Consider the following 14,935-nt stretch of genomic DNA (forward strand, 5'->3'; position numbering starts at 1 on the left):
CTGTCAAAAATATAATGAAATAAAAAGTATTTCCAACTGAAATGTAGCAGAATACAAATATAAAGTAGCAGACAATGGAAATATTCAATTAAAGTACAAGTACCTCTAAGTTGTACTTCAGTGCAGTACTAGGTACAAGTACAAGTAAATGTACTTTATCACTTTCAAACACTGAAAAATGTTTTAAAAATATATTTATAACTTTGAAGTGGTCGTGAAAACAAGAATTTTAGTTCTGTGAGCAAGCAGAATACAGCAGGTTAGTAGGTTTATTGGTTAATTAAATATTCAAGTTCAAATAGTAGGAAAATTGAATGACAATGATTGGAGCAAATAAAGAATCTGAACTAAAGATGATCTAAACTGAGAGAAAATAGAAAGAATAACATGTTTATAAAAGGATATTTGTTGAGCAAGAGGTTAAAGGTCAGCTTAATCACAAATGTTGTGATTTAGATGAACTAACCCTTTAATATCAGGGTCTTACAGCCACACATTGTGATACTGTAGATATGCATGACTGAGGAAGCCGCCCTTACAGGTACTGGTATTTCCCCAGCAGAGGTCAGTAGAGATCTTAACTCAGCACTGCAATGACTGTGGTTTTACTGGAAAGCAGTGATGGCCATGATTCCTCCCTCCTGTCTTCCTTCTCTGTCAGAGGAAATGCTGCCTACCGCTGCTGTGATGGAGAGCAGCTGCGGGAGGCGGCAGAGTCGCCGCTTTAATAGGAAGCAAAGCTCAGCAGGGTGGATGCACACGTAAGCACACACATACACTGCTTGTATTCAAGGATCAGTCTTAAATTGTTACTTTTTAGTTCTTGGGAAGCATGAGCTGAATTCGGAACAGCGCTGGCGCCGGCGCGGCACTGAAACAAAGTGTGAAGCAGGGATGAGAGGATGAGAGATTTTCTCTTTAAAAACACTGCACACACTGTCAAGAAACAACCTGCACGGGCACATCCCTGCGTGTTGAACTCTCCATCAGAGTCCCACTGCTGGAAAAGGCTGACTGTGTGCCATTTCCCCGGCCAATCCCCAGACAGCTTCAGTCGAGTCCTGATAAATAGAGATTTTAATTCCTGCGGACAGGGCCTGTGACTGTCAGGATAGCCTGAGGCGGGCAGGGGAGACTCTCCTCACAGGCTGTGTCCGGGAAAAGACAGGCATCTCTCACCAGTGGCATCACAATGAGGCAGTGAAGTTCAGCTGTAGGACGAGGCACTGATGTTCCCTCGCTAGACTTTTCCCTCTACCCTTTTCCTAGATGTTCCTACACTGTAGCCTCCAGGCCAGAGTTATGGTGTTTACTCGAAAAAAAAATAAAATCCACACTTTTTGATAAGAGCTTAAAGCGAGAGACACATGGGCAGTTGCCACGTCGCATTAGTCATGCAGTAAAAAAAAGGAGCAGGCGTGTGTGGAGGAAGAGGAGCGGACCTCTTGAGATGAGTAAGCACAGCCCTACACTCAATTTACTGCTTGATTTATGAGTTCATTTCCTGTGCAAAGTTCTCAGCGGGGGTGAGGTGGTATATCTTTCCCACTATAGGTAGCGGTGGCTCCACTTCCCAATCTCCCATGAGACCCACTCTCACCATTTTGGGCCTTAGTGGGACTATAAATAATAGCCAGTGTAGCAAGTACACGTTGAACGCAGAGAAGAGCGGATGCCTAAACATCTTTATTCATGAAGGAGGTTCTTATCTTCCCCTGCAGTAGGACGAGACGGATCCAGACCACTCTGCATACTGAAATGCTGTGTACAGTCATGCTTACTGTATTATCTTGTCTGTTCTCAGATAAGCATGGGAGCGTATATATGTTCCAAAGGTCCTATGTTCCCCAGTTCAGTAATCTGTTAACACACATTAACTTTCTTAGTATGTTCGGGTCAAAATTGACCCATTTTTTTTTTTTTATATTGGAACAAGGCTTCAAAAACAGTAACAAAACATGTTAGGACAATTCTAAGGGCCTGTGACTTGCAGGGGCCCTAAAAAAATATGAGAACATTAGATACATACTACATACTAATAATAAAACTAATGGTGGGTGTAGTCAGTGAGTGGTGGAGATGAACCTGTTAGCTTAGTCCATGGTGCAAGAGGTGGAAAACTCTGTTTACATTTCGCTCCTCTTTTAGCCGACAGTTAATCGATACAGGCAAACTTTTAGCAAGCTGTTCATACTAAATCAGTTGTCCCTGATTTAGCTCCAGGCTCAGCAGCTCTGTCTCCTTATCCCCATCCCCCTACCAATAAACCAGCTAAACTCCCAGCTGAAGGTGAGCAGCATTGTGTTGAATAACATGTCAACTAGCATAATTGCAAGGGGGCCTGTGGGAATTCCTTTTTTGTATTTATTATGGAAAAAAAAGAAAAATGATTAAATCCTTTTCAATGATAAGAATTCAAACACTGTGTTCACTTCCTGCATACTAATCATTACATGAAACACAAACAGCCCACAGTCTGTATTGCACGCTGGACAGTTTGAGGTGTTGCGTGATTCAGTCTGTATTTTAATTGAGTTGGTTAATGCATATTTACGTTATATTTATTTTAAATTATTCACTAATGTTAAGATAATTTTACATTCAAGAATTTTACCATAAAAATTACATTTAGCCTGTAAACAATGAGCTTATTCTTACAGAGGGCATAAGTCTTGCGTGAAATAGTGAATTCCATTGTATGCAGAATGTTGCATGTATGTTCATGTTTATTTTATTTAAGAAGGGACAATGCACATTAATAAACATGAGCACTTAGGTCCATCATGTAAATGTGCCAGTTATAGCTCTACAGGCTGATTTTCATATGCAGTCCCTGGTAAGCTGATGGCGTATACTATGTCTGCACAGTGTTATATTTTCACAGCTCACTGCCAGAAAATATCATGCAGTAAATACTGGACTACAGGAAAGTTGCAAGCCTGCAAAGGTAGAGTTATTTAAAGCTTTAAATGGGTTGAGTGGGCTCTGGAGGTGTGGTTACAGCAGGTGGTTAGGGTTGGGGTGGTGGGGCCCAATGTGATATCTTTTCATGGGGCCCAAAATCCCTGGTGGCACCCCTGCTGGAAATATATGACCTTGGGAACATAGGACCCTTTGTCATGTTCCCATTATGTGCCGTATAAATCTGGGGAAGATAGGACCCTGGGAACATAGGAATGACTCCATAGGCATCCTGAGATATTTTGAAGAACCAGATGATACAGAGGTGAAAGGAGGCCTGTTTCTGTGCGTGTGTGCACATGCAATTTATAAATCAGGGACAGATGCATTCAAATATAGTCGCTTTTATCTTTCAAAACAGTTTAAGGAGATGCAACTTCAGAGGAGGGGTGCAGAGTCAAAGGTTGCCTCCACGACTTGGATCAGAAGAATAACTTTCTCAAAAGTGTTTTGAGCGCTTCTATAGGCATAGCAAAGGTCTGACAGGCTGGTGTTTGTTGATGCTGGCAGATGTGGGTGCGTGGCAGTGCCAGCCCCGCTCTCTTTTACACGCTGAGAATCCAGACAAATGGAAGTGTCAGCTCGCTCGCCACTGCTCGACCGAGTTGAAGCCAGGCGGCAATCTAGCCTACAACTGCCCGCTGGTTTTCATCTCATCTTTGTTGTCTATTTTCAACGAGGCAGCCGCAGGGGTCACAAGTGGTGAATCAGCCTTGTGGGAAGGAAAGATGAAAGAGCGCCGCGGCGGGGAGGGGAGAAAGAGAGAAGCATCCCACCGTTTCCTTTCATTGTCCCTTATGAATGTTGCTCAGGCCAGGTGAGGTAGAAGCACTAAAGAATTTTATATATAGCAGACAAATGACGAGGTTGGCACTGTTTTTTTTTTCTCTCATCCTCCCACTGAGCTAGGAGGCCCAGGCTCTATAGGGCAAAACAGCCGCAGCAGCAGCAGCAGCAACAGCAGCAGCAGATCCTTTAGAGGAAACACAGGTAATGGAGATTGAATATATGGAGGGAGTAATGCATGATAAATGTGCTCATGGGTATAAAACTAAACTCAGAATTTATTGTAACACAGTAGGGAATCCTGCGTGTGTCTGCAGCATTACCTAACCCTGCACATTTCTTATTTATCTTCCAATTAATCAGTATTTGTAGCACATTTTTAACACTTAAGGCCAGGATATTCTTGAAACGAACTGGGCCACGATTCCCAGAGGTATTTTAAGGCTAAGATATTACCTTCTTAAGAAATTATGGTGATGATTAACAGTTGCCTCCTACCCACTCACAGGAAGTTTAGAGCATCTTAAGAACCAACAGGAGAAACCACAAACATATTTTATACAAGTTTTGATTGTTTTTGTTCATTTTTTAGTCCATACTTTTTTCATGAACACTTTATTAAGTGATGTCTGATATAAAATGAGTGATGTTGTTTAAATAAGAAAATAAAACTAAACAAACACTTTCCTGATAGGATATTTCCAGGTTCTTTTCTTTGTATTTACTGTGCGTATGTTGTTTGCAACGCACTTACTGTAAATACAGCTGGTCTAATGGAGACATTATGACAGATGATGTGTATATTCATAAAACTTACAGGAAGCGTCACTGTTTCATTTGAGCTTTAGAGTAACATCTGCCTCAAGCAGCGGGTGAATCAATCAAAGTTTACTTTATTGAACTGACTTCCACCCAGGAACATGAATTATAAAGACTGTAGACTGTTTATTGCACATTAAAGGGGACCTATTATCCTCATTTCCAGCTCTATATTTTTATTCTTAGACTCCACTAGAGTAGCTTTGCATGATTCACAGTTTTAAAAAAAATACTTATTTATTTTTTACTGGCTCTTTATGCAGCCCCTCAGTTCAGCCTCTGTCTGAAACAGGCTGTTTTTAAGGCCCCCCTCCCAATGAGCCCTCTCTGTTCTGATTGGTTAGCTTCTGGAAGCTGCGTCACAGCTGACTTCTGGCCGCTCAGGAGGCTACGTAAATAAGCCATAAAATAAACTATAGTAGTAGGATTTTACTTCTTTTTCTCATTCTTTACTAGAAATGTCAACTTCTGAAATACATCCGTACATGTTTGAGCTGCAATCCCATCTGAAATATAGGAGTGAACAATGCAAACACTGGGCATGTGCAATGATCTGACATCAACTCACCGGCAAGATAGAAAAAATTATTGCAAATGAAGCATGCAGGGGCGGTTGAAGCCCTGACTTTTGACTTGCAGGGAGCATTTCTACATACATTAACCTCAAGTTTTGGAACTTTGACCATGTTTTGCATCGATATCTGTATAACAGTATATAAATAACAGAAAACATAAAAAAGCATAATAGCTCCCCTTTAAGTTTCACTTTCACACTGAACAATTCCAAGTATACAGGAGTAGAGAGAGGGGTATACAAGGAAGGAATCAAATTGTGAACATTGCGTTTTAACCTGTAGGTTATCAAGGAGCCCCATGATGTGTGGATTTTAAACATGTAAAGTTACTTTAAAGAGTAGCTATAACTGCATCATCGTCAGCAGGACATTCAACATTATGATGCCCTGTGTGTGCACTCAATCTAAAGTACTGCTTTGCATCAAAATGCTGATCTATTCAAGCTTGTAGTATTCAGGCTACAGGACGCTGGTTTCCCAACATGTACAGTGGAGCAAGTCAGGTCATGTGGCCAAACATCAAAACTAAAGAGGTCAAGGTTATCAGTTACAGAGCTGGTTTGTGTTGTGAGGTGCACTGCTTACTGCACAATTAGCACGCAGTAATCAGTAAACTGGGATACTAGTTTTTATCATGTATATGGGGATATGAATGTAAACACCATATCCCGTATATGATCAAAACAGGGATAAACCTCATAACCAGGACACTCAAGTCCATGTAAATGCACTCACTGACTCAGTGACTGGCCTTTTACCTTCTTAGCCTCACCTAACTGGAACGTACCATCTACGATGTTAATCATAGGGTGAGCTAGACTGATACCACGCTTTCAAAACATAAAGAACAACACTGACGTTGACCTGTTACTGCTGACAATCACAATTTCCTATGATGACACACACACGCACAGCTATGAGTGCACCAAATTATACAGAATGTCATTTACTACAGAACAGTTTTATCCTTCCTATGTCAACTTGACAGAGCCTAATGACTCACTGCTGGGTGCAGCTAATGATGCACACCTGTTGTCACTATCACTGATTAAGAAGACGATCTGCCCTACCATCACAACTCAAAAATAACAGGACTGAAGCCCTTCAACAAAATAACATTGTGAAACACAAAATACTCAACTGAAACATTCGTGCAAAAATGAATGGTAAATTAACACTGGACTTAAAACAAAAACACTGGTAATGTTGGGAATCAAGGCCTTAAAGGGGAAATGTTAGAGGAGCAACCTTTTTTGTGATATTTATACTATTATGTCAGATGTCTGTTAAACATGGTCAAAAGGTCCAAAACTTGAGGTAAATGTATGTAAAATGTTCCCTGCAAGTCAAAAGCCAGGGTTTCAGCCTGCTCTGAGCACTTCGTTTGCCACCTTACCTCTTACTTCGTCCTTGTGATGACATCAGATTGTTCATGTATCCCACATAAGAAGTGAAACCTGACTGCTACTATATTTATGTAGCCTCCCAAGCCACCAGAAGTCTGCAGAGGGGAAGCTTCTGGAAGCTGGCCAATCAGAGCAGAGTGGTAGTGGGCCGGGGCGGCCTTAAAGGACCTAAGACGACCTGTGTCAGACAGAGGCTGAACTGAGGGGCTGCATAAAGAGCCAATAAAAGATAAAAATTTTTTGAATTGTAAATCATGCAAAGATATAGTAGAGTCTCAGCATATAAATATATACCTGGAAACATGCATGGTATGTCCACTTTAACATTACTTCTGCATTACATTACATGTTTTAATTGCTCTTTTTCTAGGTGTTTTTCTAGGTGAACACCTTGTGTTCAAATTTGCCTGTATGTAAATAAACACAAGAGCAGCACTGCTGAAGCTGCTATGAATAGAAACCCAACAAGGAGAAATCTAATTTCTCTCTAACACTTGTTCAGGCGCAGCTCCAGGCAGGTAATATTGCACCTTGTTATGACATTAGCATTCAAAGTAGTCATAATTTCTACACCATTGCTTTCCTGATTTTACACCTGGAGGTTCTAATTATGTTCTCCTCTTTAGTATAAAGTTACAGGACAATTAGTGTGCTGCTTGCGCTTAAATATACCTGCGCTACAGGTTGGGTTGTGTTAATTGGAGTTATATTGACTATAATGTTGATACCAACCGTCCACATGACTTGTGCTTTATAAATGTAGTCTAGCAAATTTTGTTAGGACCATGAGTAAAAGTCATTGCCGTCCTTTGGGTAGCCCTATTAGAGACTAAATGTTAGTTTTGACAGTTTGAACGAATGAGGGAGAGAGCAGGAAAGAGAAGAGAAGATAACTGTCGCTCTCTTTGAGCTATGGCAGACATCCAGTATGGGCCTTCTTTGTATTCAGAAAGCACCTCGTTTTTGTGTCAGTGCGGGACAAGAGAAGCACTTAATGTGACATTTAGAGATGCTTAGAGATTCTCTCTGGAGGCCAGAGGGAGGGAGAAAAGAACCAATGATGTTATCGCAGACATGTGTTTTAAATGCCAGGAGGGGTGCTTTGCCAGAGAGCTTTGGCCACTAAGATAAGAGAATAACCCGGCCTCTGGTCTTGCACCTCTTGCACCGGTTCTGGGGCTCACGCTAAGCTTTGTCTGAAATGGTTTCATCTCTTTTCTATCAGATATGATCTTTTAAGGCTTAGAGAACAATCTTCTTAGATTGTACATTAGGGCTGCTGTTATCCTTAGAAGAAATCCACACATGCAGGGTGCATTTTAAATAGTCGGCCACAGGATAGAACACACTAAGCTTTACGAGTGGGCGACACAAGCTTTCTGGGATTCTGAATCTTAACCAGATGGTCATAATACAAATCTTAACTGTGAATCACAGCCATTTTTAAAAGACTATCCGTCCCCTGAATAATTTCGAAAATCCTCTTTCAATTAATACCAGACTAAATATCTCTTATTGATGTGGGTTTATCCTGAAGGGACTTCCACAACAGGACAGCATGAATATTTAACAGGTAAGGAAAGGTCAGTCTTCTGGTATGGCTATTGAGATTGAACTAATCAATCATCATTTCTGTGTGAAATGTGTTCCAATTAAAGGAAACCTTGTGTATGCTGCCGGGCCACAAGACAGATTTTTCTTCACTATCAAAATAGTTTTTTTTAAACAAACAAATCCATGTAAATCCTTCAAATGAGTATGTGAATATTTTTGCAATTCTAATGGGCTCCCTTCATCTATTTCACAAATGTACCTTTCCTCACCCAGTCTACAGTATGTAAGCATTTGTACTTGTGCACGAAATTCCTCAGCGTCTGATGCAAGGTCTAGCGACTCCGCCATACTCTCCAATAAATCAGGCAGGGAGTTAGATGTATGAAGATAGAGCTGCATAGTGATGAAGCTGCAGCACAGGAACAGAGTTTAGGAAACAAGGTTTGCTATTCATCACAAGACATCCTACCCATACATCCGCTGCTCCGCAGAACTTCCACGGACTCATTTTTCCATTCGTCTCTGATATGGTGACTTGTTCCCGCAGGCTGGAGGTTTATGCTTCATCACAGCCTCAGACGCCTTGTTGAGCAGTTTCCTTAGAAATGGCACCTAATGTAGGAGGAGATCACAACAGGCGCATCACAATGTTAATACTGTCAGTGGTGACAGCTGGATATTGTGAGAAGCAGAATTGGGTTTACTGGTAAGAGGTGTCTGATTCTGTTTGATCTGTGGTAAAACCACCTCTTGTCTTGGGAACACATTTTCTTTTTTGATTCATTCTCAACAGTATTTTCCATCATCTTGAACCACTGCAATTTGTCAAATGTTCCCTTGCAGACCCCTTTTCTCACTTCGCCGCGTGCTTATATTCTATGTGTGTTTACTCAAGGAGGAATAATCCATTTGTACATTTCTCGCCATCTCAGGGCTCCTTGAATATTTAAGGCTTTGATGTTTGGTTGTCTAATGCAGTTACCTAAGCAGCTTGCCATAACCAGCCTCTCGGAGATTCTCTCTGCACGCTTCTCCTATTTTCTGCAATGTGTCTGGATTGCGACAATAAAGTATCCTTTTGAAGCCTCTCCTTGCTGCCTCTCGGGAAGGTGTTTCTGTAGATAATGACTTATTTCAATTCACACCTCACCCTAAGACTGCTGCACAAATCTTTTTTTTTTTTTTCCTTACTTGCTAAAGTACCTGCAAATGTTCATGTGCAAATCATGACCCGCTGGCATGAGCACACGTGGCACAATTTGGCCAGACACTAATTATTCCATCTCCATGGCTAATACAACAAAGAGGCCCAGCTGCCAGGTAGCTGGCATGGATGCAATTTGGGAAAATGGAAGCATAAACAAAGCCGAAGACCGGGACACTTTCCAGGATACGTGTGCCTGGAATGTGTGATGACCGAATTCATGCAGCATGCAGTCTTAAGCAATGTTGCTGTAAATTGGCTGTAAAATAGTGAACTGTTGACTGCCAGAGTTATTTGGCATGTGGCCCAGATAGTCCCTGACTCAGCTCAAAGGCATGGTTAACCTGGCACAGACACACACCGGCTAGATGGACCATTAACTGCCATATTCAGAAGAAACCTCACCAGAATGAACTGATGTGCTTGTGTCTGCATGCACTGTTGATCATTATTTTTTTTTTTATTAATAAGGACATTAAAACTTATAGAAGCTAGTGTGTTTTCATCTGAGTATAATGTGTCTTATGTTGTAACACAATGGATGTATATTGACAGTTTGACCTGTTGAGGGGAAACAACCTACCACAACTAAATCAATTGTGTCAATATGCTTTTCATTCAGGTGTTAGCCCACACCAGAAGTTAATACATTTGATTTAAAGGGGGACATATCATGCACATTTTACAGGTCTATATTTAAAATCTGGGGCTCTTCTGGAATATCTTTGCATGATTTACAGTTAAAAAAAAAGTCCTTATTTAACTCATACTGATTCTTGAGACAGCCCCTCACTTCAGCTTCTGTCTGAAAGAGTCGTTTTAGCTCCTGTCTCTTTAAGGTCCCCCTCCTGATGAGCCTGCTCTCTTCTGATTGGCCAGCTCTTGGAAGCTGCCCCTGAGTTAGGGAGACAGGTAGAAAAAATTGTTGCAAATGAAACATTTAGTGCAAGTTGAAGCCCTGGTTTTTGACTTGCAGCGAGCATTTCTACATGCGGTTATCTCAAGTTTTGGAACTTTGACCATGTTTAGCATAGATATCCGACATCATAACAATATATAAATATCACAAAAAGCCTAATATGTCCCCATTAAAGGTAATGGACATTTTGTATTATAAAGGCAAGGGTTAGATGAGAAGATTGATATCACTCTCACATTTGTGCACTAAATATGATGCTTGAGCAAGTGGTTAGCTTAAATAGCATAAAGAGTAGAAGCATGGGGAAACAGATAGCTCCTTAAAACTACAAATCAACATGTTGACATGTAGTTTATGTACAGATAAAACAAAAAAGATATAACATGTTAATTAGTTAGCCTTGCAATACCGGTCAATTGGAGATCTCCACCTACTGAAGCCTGGGGATTTCTAAATGCATGGTAGTTGCCTGAACGGTGGCGAGAACGGCCGCTAACAAACCTACGCCCCCTTTACATTTTGTCAAGGACACGCCTTACAGGAAATGATGCTCTCCCCATTCTCCCCATTCTCCTCCATCATGAAATGCATGTTACTGCCCCAATATGAGGGCCACCCTAAAGAATCTGGATTGGTTCTGCAATGCAGGGTTTTTTTCAAACTCTCTTATTGTTTCCACCCAGTTTGAACAACAAAACCTAAGAGATTGTCCTGAGTCTCTATGAGCAAAGCATTTAGAGATTGACCTGTGAGTCTAGTTAATTAGTAAGCTTTAGAAGTGCTGGTTGGCTAATTTTTTTAACCTTTGAACAGAGCCAGGCTAGCTGTTTTCTTTATGCTAAGGAGCTAACTGCCCGCTGGCTTTAGCCTCCTATTTAGTGTACAGTCATGAGAGTGGTATAAATCTTCTCATGTAACCCTCCGCAGAAAAGCAAGTAAGCATATTTCCTGAAATGCCAAACTATTCCCCCTCTAGGTTACAAGCACTTTCTACACTAATTATGCCTGTTAAGATGCAATCAAAATTTTGGATAGTAAGCTGATTTGATTGCACCTAATTGCAGCTAAATATGTTAAGTTTTGATCCTCTCATTAAATTTGCTGATATTAAACTCACCCTTGAATGACTGCATAAACCAGGCTCCTAAGATGCACCATGTCACTACATGGTGAAATCTCTCTGGACTTCTAGTTCACATTCACTATGGGGAGTGGTAAGGTGCCATTTAAAATCACCTCTGAATTAGTCAATAAATGGAATGGCTGATCAACAGAAAATTAATTATCAACAAATTTGATAAGTGATTAATTGTTCAGGTCATTTGTAAAAACTGCCAAACATTTGTTCATTCCAGCTTCACCGATGTAGGTGATTAAATTTATGTCATAATAATTGAACAAAATATCTCAAGAATCACATCAAAAAATGAAATTAAAAGTAAAAAAAAAGAGACCTCAAAGGCAGAACTTAAAATAAAACTATACAAGAGCGCTACAGTGATAAAAAAAAAAAAAAAAATTCTCCACTTTTTCTTCACTGAATAGGATTTCTCTTTTGTTGTCACTCTTTTCAGTTTTGCTGCTTACTTTTTCAGTTTCAGTTCTGACACAAAGCCCTCATATGAGTGGGTGTTACAGCGCTGTGTCCGCAACGGCCAATTACTTTTAGAGGAACAGCTCAATGGTTCAGAAGTGGAACAAGTGGTACGACTTAACTTATTTTCCCTTGTCATCTTGTTCTGTTTCTCTCAACTGTCCCTCCTATACAAACAATAGAAGGTAAGAGTCTTCTTACTTTTTCTTAGGTTATTAGTAATAATAAATAACCATAGAGATACATTAGCGGCTGAATATATATGAATTTAAAGAATGCTACGTAATAACGGTACATTTGTTTTAGCCTTAATCGGATGCAAGCTAAAGCTAATGTACTACAGCATGGGATCATACATTGGATGACCACACAGCACCTGGCTAAATAAATGACTATAATTGATTATCAAAATAGTTAGTTTTATGTTGATTGACTAATCAATTAATTGCTTCCTCTCTACATTGGAGACGATACTTTTTTTTTTTTTTTTTTTTTACCAGAAAGCTGTGTTGTAAAATTAAGTAGTAGAGTTTGAAAGATATGGGCATTTACCAGACAGGAAGGGTATGACTAAAGCCACCATCAAGTTGCATGCTGGGAAATGTAGGGTCCAGGATAGTTCGGCTTCTGCTGCTTTGATTTTGACCATTCTTTTTTTAATCTGCCTCTCACAAGTCCCCTGACATTATCAGAGTGCAATACTGTTGTGTGGTGTGTGTACACAATACACATTAAACTAACACGTCTCCTATTTCAGTCTTTCACACCAATGGAATGATACCTTTGATGGATTTACGGCATAAAAATATGCACATACAATGAAGGGGTTAATGCTACATGTTCCGCTTAGAGTCAGAATATCGACTCAAGGTGGTATTTCAGAGTAAGAAACAGTGGCTCTAATAAGTCACATTTAAACAAGCACACAAACACATTTTTCTTTTCTAACGAAGGCATCATACTGCAGTCACAGGATCGGAGCTTTTAAGATGAAAAAGTATTTTGACACAATTAAGTTCAAAGAGAAAAACACCATTAACAGACATCTACAGAACACATTGACCTAATTAAACTTTTTGATCCAGTATTACATGACTGTTTGGTAGATATGCCAGTTGTTGGAGACGTACTATATATGTTAACAAAGGCTGGAAGAGGCAATGAAGTAAAAAGCTTTGGTGGCTGTCACGTACTCCATATGATATTTTTTTTTCTAATTTTTCCTTGATCACAGCTCGAGTTCACACACATCAATAATCACATTTTACTTCAGGGACTCGCTTTGAACACTTCATATCGCTCAGCATGAGAAAGTTGTGTGAACTGTTTTTCCAAGAAGGAAGGAATGTTAATTAGAAGATATTTACTGGTAAAGTTTAGACAATTCTTCTCCTTAATGTCTTGTTAATTCCCTTATTCTAAATCTGAATATTTTCCTGTTTGTTCCCCCATTCGCCCCTTTTGAATCTAAAGTGGTACATTTATTCTGTCCTTGGGACTGTCAGCATTAAAGCCCGGAGCAAGTACGATGTTTATCTTTCAATGAATCTCAAATTGAGAAAGTAGAGCAAAACGGTGTTTTTTAAATTTTATGTATTTTACTTTAAAATGTGTCAGGGCCAAGCAGCAGTTCAAACACTTCAAGTTTGAAAACTAATTCTACTAAACAAAAGCCATTATATGTCCACTTATTTTATTTTTTGTGACTAAAACGTTATTTCAGGCATCACTAGCCGCTAACAAACCACTACTGCTGCTGCTGCTGCATCTAGTAATAATATTTGTTCCAAGGTACACTCTTATCTAAAGACCCTAATAGTGTTATCAGTGTAGATTTTGATAGGACTGGAGCAATGGGAGTGTGAAGTTAACCTGAGGTTTGACATCCATTGCACCATAATCTGTAAGAAAAGTGTAAAATTGGTTTTATCTACAGCTGGAGGACACTGCAAGTACAAATACAGCAACACTGCAATTTGACACAAGGGTGGGAATTTATAACCAATTACTCAGACATTTTCTCCAGTCATTAATTAGGCATGAATGTTAGGAGAAACCAGGAGACAACATAAAGAAAGAAGCACCCTCAAAAGTAAAATCAAAGACTCATACATGTGGTGTGTCTGGCAGAGAAATTGCACGGAAGTGTCTAAACGAATCAGTGGAGCCAGAAAGAGTTGACCTTAATATTGGGGTGCATACTACAATAAAGCTTGACGAGTGAAATTACAGTAATTTCCCTCTGACATTCATTCAGCGGTTCGAATCAACTTCTGCAGGAAGAGACATGCAGGCCCTATTTTGAGGAGACGATAAACATCCATCAGTGCTGACGGTAAAGACAGGAAGGCTGATTAGGCCACGGCAGGACACATCACCATCAACCATGTCCCCAAAGCTTCAATTACCTGCTAGAAAATGCAGATTGTATCGCAGGCCTTCTCTCCACTATCCTCGCAGCGTAGTGGATAGTAGACCAATCTGGGTTATTCTCTGTCTAGCTGCCAAGGTACACAGCATGGGCCAACAGCTTCCTTTTCATGCGGGACCAAGTGGAGAGAGTGTCCCTTTTGATTAAGCGTTTTGGATGAGGCTGTGGTGGGAGCCCGGCACAGACTGGCATGGTGCCGTCGCCACGCTGCAGGTCTGAGGGCCTGCTGGTGGATCCCTGTGGTGGAGAGTTCACACATCCTCAGTCACTCGCACCGCATGCAGCTGAGGCAAATAGCCACGATGCACTAAAACCAAAGATGCTGTATTGTATCTAATAATATGATTTACAATCAAAATATGTAAATGAAGAAAGTAAATTAATGAAAGCAGTGCAGAGCACATGAGTGCTGACTGCCAGGATGTTACTTTCTAATGTGCAAAATTATTAGATGCAGGTCATTAAAAAGTACACAGCTTCTCTGTGAAGCATGCTCTAATATACTCGCAGAGAGAAAATTGCTGGATACCTGACAATAAGTTCTAACAGAATTTATCTCTTTTTACAAGGGTAATCCACCTCTCTAACAATTATTGGATGGATTGCCAGGAAATTTGGTACAAACATTGATGTCTCCTTAAGCATGAATTGTAATAACTAAAATTTTAAATTGTCTAATACTTTGT

At 40.1% G+C, this 14,935-nt stretch overlaps 1 long non-coding RNA gene across 1 annotated transcript in view; it reads right to left on the reverse strand.

The window, feature by feature from the left end:
- Positions 1–14,935, reverse strand: part of LOC121892149 — a 29,424-nt gene that overhangs the window by 2,888 nt on the left and 11,601 nt on the right. The window contains exons 3-4 of the long non-coding RNA XR_006094307.1: positions 14,227–14,486; positions 8,571–8,713 (exon numbers count right to left, since the gene is read on the reverse strand). This is a non-coding gene — a long non-coding RNA (uncharacterized LOC121892149). The remainder of the gene's footprint in view (positions 1–8,570; positions 8,714–14,226; positions 14,487–14,935) is intronic.

This window comes from Thunnus maccoyii, chromosome 24, assembly GCF_910596095.1.
Source record: "Thunnus maccoyii chromosome 24, fThuMac1.1, whole genome shotgun sequence".
NCBI lineage: Eukaryota > Metazoa > Chordata > Actinopteri > Scombriformes > Scombridae > Thunnus > Thunnus maccoyii.